Genomic DNA, 7,098 nt, shown 5'->3' with positions numbered 1-7,098 from the left:
CTCTGTTCTTCTGTCTGTCTTTGGAGTGTATGTGGCCAATTTAATTATTTTACTTAAGTAAAAGTAGCAGTACCACGAATTAGAAATACGGTTGCACGCAAAAAGTCCTGCATTTAAAATTTTACTTTAGTAAAATATTAGCGTAAAATTTAGTACCAAAAGTAAAAATACCTTATGCAGGAGTTCCATTTAGAACATGTATATTATTGATCATTAATGATGCATTAATGTGTGCATCACTTAAATGATGCAGCTGGTAATAGTGGGGCTACTTTTACACAATAATATATAATACATTTGTTGATTATATTTTGTATTATTAATCTAATTCTGCAAAGTAACTAGTAACAAACTAGTGGAGTAAAAAGTACAATATTTATCTCAAATTTACTGGAGTAGAAGTACAAAAGGGGCATGAAATGGGAGTAGTGAAGTACAAGTACATAAGTGGGTATCATTAGTTGCTATCATCACTGCATCTGCACAATGTAAAGGAAATACATAGCCTACTGTCAGACTTCAAACTGTTTGTGTGTTGCCTTGATTCTCAAGCCTCAGAATGTTAGAATTATTACAGGACTGTTGTAGCATATTTGATTACGTCGAAATAATAAAATAAAAGTGGTTATTAGTCCAATACAACACTAACACTAGCCTGAAATCATATCAAAGAATTGAGTCAACATACAAACAATTTGAATAGTTTCAACAAGACCTTTTCGATTAGTAGTAACAGAGTCAAAGACGGATTACAGCATGGGCAAAGTGGACACGTGCCCAGGGCCTTGACGCTCCAGGGGGCCCCTAACGATCTGATGAATTCAAATTTTACTGTCTCTCATTGTGCGACGCCAAGAATGAATTCACGGTAGAGTAATAAGTTACTTACTTCCCATTGTGGCTGCTGACGCTGAGGATCTTTGACTTTTTCACCAACAAGCTAAAAGATTTAAACTGATTTACAGATCTTTTTAACAGAAGACATTTTGGCTGTACTTCATGGACTGGAGCCATCATTAACGTTCTTAGTAACACTTGTGCTTCTGCTGCTAAAAGTCAAAAGTCTGCTGTTAATGCTTCATTAGAGGCAGGCGTGTTCGGCCTGTTGAGCCTACAGTAACACAAGTACATTGTCTGCTGCAGTCACTATGTAATTAACAACAAAGTGAAAATTCAGAAACATTTCTCAGTTCATTTGTACCCATTTTTACTTCGTTCTAATTTCAGGGTAATCACTCAAGATTTCACCAATATGCAAAAAAAAGGATATGCTGCCATGAAACTAGAGGTGGGTCAAATGGATAACATCCTTTATCACTGTGAATGTAAAGCTGTATTGCAATTAAAGATCATTTTCATTATCAATTAATCTGTTGATTCATTTTTTTTAATCAACTGATTATATTGCCTTCAGGCAAGTTACTTCAGGATTACTTTGGGTTGTGGAAAAATATGAGCATTTCCCCACAACCCAAAGAAAAACTTAAATTGCTTGTTTTGTTTGAACAGCAATCCAAACCAAAGTAAAACCAGCAAATATTCACATTTGAGGAGCTGTCACCAGTGCATTTACGGCATTTTTTTGAAACAATAACTTAATTATCAAAATTGTAGTGGATTTATGTTCTGATCATTAATTGATTAGTCAATCAAGTAATTGTTTTAGCTTAAACTGCAATATCGGACATCTTCTGGAAAGTAAATTGAGAAAATATAGAAAAAAATAACGAGGCAGGTAATGTGTTTCTGGTTTATCCTGCAATTGAAATACCTGAGAAAACTTTATTACGACATAGAGCTTGGCGATATGGAAAAAAATCTAATATCACAAAATTGTTGACCAAATACCTCAATAAATCGATATTGCGGTGATATTGTAGGGTTGACAATTGGTGCTTACAAAAAAATATTTACTCAATGAGATTTTTGATAAATAATCATCATTAATGTGTATATAATAATTAAGTGGTTAAGGCAAATAATAGAAAAGCTAGAACAGGCTGGTGAATTCAAACAATTACATCACTCTACTGTAATTCAGCCATTAATACCAGGAAAAGACAACACTTATGTCATATCACGATATCCAAAATCTAAGACTGTATCCAGTATCATATAACAAAATTGATATATCGATATATTGCCCAGCTCTATTACGACATAAAAGAGCATATTAATACCCAGTACTGCGATACAGAAGTCTTGATAATTCATTTGTGACATTGCACACAAAGGTCCATTCCACCCAGAGACCGATAACTCGGTATAAACTTGCACTAGTTTTTCTCAATGCAGAGCTGTGTCACAGAGTACAATTTATTGATCAGCCTTTGCCAATAAACGTCTCCGCCCACCCCCTATAGTGGCATTTCCTCGTTAGATGGTCAATGCATCACGAGCATTATTGCCCGGCCCGCTGCGTGTCCTTTTAACCCCGCACACTGCATTGACCATCACATGAACTTTACATGAACCCTGCACACACAACCACGACCGGGTCACCCAGCGGTCAATGATGATCGGACACACGCAGGGACAACAGTATTTATTGACTTTATTAATAATATGATTTCAAAATAAAAAATAACATTAAAATAACATGTTTTGTCCTTGTTAACAACTTGCATCATATGGCCACATGGTGGCATTTTAATGCCAAGTTTTTATTTAAAAAAGAAATACCAAATTGTTCAGCACATCCAGTTCATTTGTTCTGCTTGGACCACATATATGGAACATGTTTCGTACTCCCCCCCATCCCCTGCAAAAAAAAAAAAAAAAAAAAAAAAAAAGAAAAGAAAAATTCAAACCTTTATAAATACAGGCAACCCTGTCCCCTTGTCACAGACACAATATAACGACCACTGACACAGGAAACATCCCGTCTGCACATGCCCACTCCCACCCCCCTCCACATATTTGCAACCATATGCTTTATATTTTTGACTTTTCCCTCATCCTCTAAAGATCCACACAGTAGATATTCTACCTTTGCTGTATTATACACGTAATATATATAATATAGTCTCAGCTGAAATGCTCCACTCCCACAGACCGGCAGAGTTGTAAAGTGAGAGGGACCGGAAGTGTTTCTCTCCATTCTTTTATTCCCAAATTTACTTTTTTCCCCTTTCATTAATAGTCACAGACTCTTCTGGATAATGTAACAATTTTACTTTCGCTTTACTTTCAGATCACAAATTGCAATTATTTCAACGTATTTGTCGTTTTGGCTTGGCGTACGGCTCTTAACACTACAATACCTATGAGACCCAGCGGCCGTTCCCATGAAGAAATAGTCAGTTAGCGGCACATATCGGTGAATTTTAAACGGTTCATCGGTGCAGTTTTTAACAAAACTCGGCGCCATATTGGCAGCATTCATCCATTTTTTTTCTTTTTTCAAAAAGGGGAAGCGATTTAAGGTGCAGATTGTAAAATCAGTTTAGCTTCTATAAAATGTAAGCTCTGTGATTGGATGTTTTTTGCAGCAAAGCTCCTTGGGAGTCGTAATCTAACCACAGTTTTTCAATCATTTGGACTTAATGATTGAACCAGGAGTTTCATGTTGATCAAAGTGCGCCAACTGGGAGTAACACAGCACTGTCTGTTGGGAAGAAAAGAATGGCACTTTTACTTCCGGTACCAGGGGCGCTCAAAACAGCTCCAACCCACTTCACAACTCGATTGTTTCCTATGATGCGCTTCTTCAGGCTCAAGTTATCATAACATAATGAAATTAGGTGAGCATTTTTGTTTTAAGTAAAGACTTCTATGAATGAGTAGAAATAAAACACTCAAATCACAGCTGGACTTGACACAGAAAACAAACATTCATAGCTCAACAGTTTAGTTCCCCGAACCAAAGTGTTGGACTACCCTTTTCCTCGTTCTGGTCCAGTTATTCCTACTGGAAGCAGAGGGTGATAAAGTTTAGCTCATTCAGCAAACATTTTCCAACACCTGCTTCTTGGTGTTCAGCTGTCATCAGAATCATAACACACAAAAATATCCAGGGAACATCCCCCATAACTGTTTACGCCTAAAATAGATTCAACAGGCATTTTGTTATGTGAATAATAGTGACAAATCATGCCAAAATAAAAGACAATTAAATAAGAAACAAAACAAAAAGAAAATGGTTGGCAAAGAAAAAAAAAAAAAGAAATCAATTCATATCGTATTGCATGTAAATATTGTATAAAATCCTTAAAAATACAGTTCAGGTAACTACTTAAGTACTGAAGTCATCACAGCCAAAAGTGCAGAGGTCCATAAATAAAACATTGACTGTGGGTAGACAGTGGGGCTTCTCTCGAGTCCCCATGTAACCTCCCCTTCTCAACCACCACAAGGGACTGAATGAGTGCCTGGTCAAAGGTCAGAGTTCATGAACTAGGACTTAAAAGTTCCCACATTGATGCACAGAGAACAGGAAGGTTGGTTTTTAAAATCTCTCCTATCGCTGACAAACACACTCGCAGATGCACAAACGTCACTCACACAAGTTGCAAAGTTCATTCTCAGTAATCACGGCCTGAAGTTCTGTTGACAGAGGCACACCTAGAGAAAATGTGTGTGGGACGGGGGAAGAAGTGAGGGCAGGAGGGGGGTTACTGCAGGGCACATAAGGCGGCAGGAATCCAGGGTTTTTTTCTCTTTTTGAGACATATTTTCCGTGCTAAGACGGCATTTACAGTAAGGGCAGAGGGAGTGTGTACATGTCGCTGAGCCAAGCTGGCAACAGAAAGAGAGAGAGAGAGAGAGAAGTATTAAAGCTATCAAAGCGTCAGAATAAAAACACAGGAAGAAAACAAGAGGAGGAGGGGAGGGAAGGAATTACTCATTGAAGGTCTGCACCACAGTGGGCTGGTGTATGTGTGCGTCTGTGTGTGTGAAGCCTAGAGGGGCCACAGGAACTAACACACCAGGGGCCTGAATCAAGAAGCAAGTTCACCTCATTCTGACTTTCTTTGGGGTTTTCTGGCTTCACAACACCTAACACTAGTGATCCTGGAAACCGGTCCCACAAAGCTGGCTCCTGGCTCTGTTAACCCACAATTTACCAAAGTGGGTAGGAGTTTCTTAACATTGAAGAGGCATAACAAGAAATTATTTTGAATTCATTGTATATGTAATTATTTTAATTAATTAATTAATTAATTAATTATTATAAACCGGTGGATTTCTCTGGGGACATTGTCAGAGCAGCAGCAAAAAGTAATGTAGAGTGAGTTAAAACGATCAAGGTAGGCAACATAGAGTGAATGTAACAATATTTACATATATAACATTAAAGAAAAAAACAAAAAAAACAATAATGCTCAAATGCAATAATCAAATACAAAAAGTAATAGGCTATAGGGATGCACCGGTCCAATCAAACACTCAAATAACTGGATCTGATATCAGTAACAATAGGGACGATCGATTCTATTCAGTGGTTTATACTATTAAATACCTGTTTAAGTTTTAAACCAATTTGTTGCTGTGTTTAAAAGGTTTACACTTGAACTGTAATTCCTGTTTATTTTGAAGATTGTGTTACCAAGTTGCCGTTGCACAATTTATTATTTTAATAATACAAATTTAGTAAATTTATATTTATTTGTTAAATTTTGTTTTACAAAGTTAGGAGAGCAATATTTAAGTCAAGCCTGATGTTGTCTTACACATAAAAGAATGATCCCAGTCATTTCCACACAGTGAGGCATATACTGCTCACTAAACACTGGTATGGGATCTGTTCTCCCAGGTATCGGGACTGAAAAAGTTGGATCAGTGCATAGACTATAGCTAATAGTGGGCTTTATGACATGGGCTTCATTAAATTGTACATTGACTCCATTATCAACATGTTTTGGAGTGAAAGAGAGAATTGATTGACATTTCCGCATCTATGTTTCTCGATGATCAAACGAATGAAAAAGTAGCACTGTTCCAGCTGAAAAAAGCTGGAGAGTACATGTGTACATAAAAAGGTTTGCTCATTATTCCATGGCCACAGAAAATAAAAGAGACCTCTAAATGGCTGGTAGGCGTCGGTTTGAACAAGGTCATACATCTGGACACTTGAAACATAGTTCCTGTCACTTTAATTGCAGTTAAATTGTTTTAAATTAGTGCACAATGTTAATTAAACTGCATGTAACAATAGCAACCATACCGCTTCACACTGGCTTGCTCTTAAAGATAACCTAACCATGGGTTTAAACAGTCTACCTTTATTTCCTTTGGGAAGTGGCTACGACATAAGTCTGATAATGCACTCCGAAGTGTCCAGATCTTAAAAATAATAGACTCAACATGTGTATGAAATGTACTAGTGGCCAATTATCAGTGTGAGAACATTATTTTAAATTTTTAAAGGAAGATGCTATTAGTAGTTATTTATTTTTATTTATGAACGTCACTGTGAGTCCACTCCCTGCATGTTCTTCTGAGCTGCAGTAATAGATCATTAATGCAAAATAGACAACTACCATTTACCATTTAAAGAATTTCATTTCAATTAAATGTGACAGTAAGTGTCATTCAAAATTGAGAACTATGGCCAACTTGCTTTGTTGTGCTAGAAGCACTGTGGGAAACTGCTCGGCTTAAGACGCTGACGATGAACCGCAACGTTGGCGGTTTGAGTCTGATGGGGGACCTTTGTTGCATGTCATGCCTCCTCTCTTCTTTCCCCCCCGATTTCCTGTCACCTCTAATAAAGGCTCAAACATAAAATGAGTGGGTTGTGCTACAAACGTATCTTAAATGTCTGATATAGTTAGCATGTAAAGCCGGCGTGTGAACATGTTGCTTTGTGCTCACCATTACCAATCGTTTACAGGTTTTGATGTAATCCTCCAAAGTGAAACTTCTCTTAAGTTCAGTGATCTAAACTAGTTAAAAGTGAGCCAGCTTTGTTGAGACTGGTCCGCCTGGGTTTAAGGTAGCAGTCTAACCCACTGATCTTGCTTCATAATGCAGACCCCTGAGAGTTACATTTAAATAGTATGGAATTATTTAGGGAAAGAAAACACAAGGAGAGGGTTCTTTAGCTTATTTTCTGCCTACATGCCCTTTTTGTTGATGCTCTTCAAGTGCCTGGTA

Source organism: Perca flavescens, chromosome 9 (assembly GCF_004354835.1).
Source record: "Perca flavescens isolate YP-PL-M2 chromosome 9, PFLA_1.0, whole genome shotgun sequence".
Classification (NCBI taxonomy): Eukaryota; Metazoa; Chordata; class Actinopteri; order Perciformes; family Percidae; genus Perca; species Perca flavescens.
Note: the sequence above shows the minus strand (reverse complement) of the source record.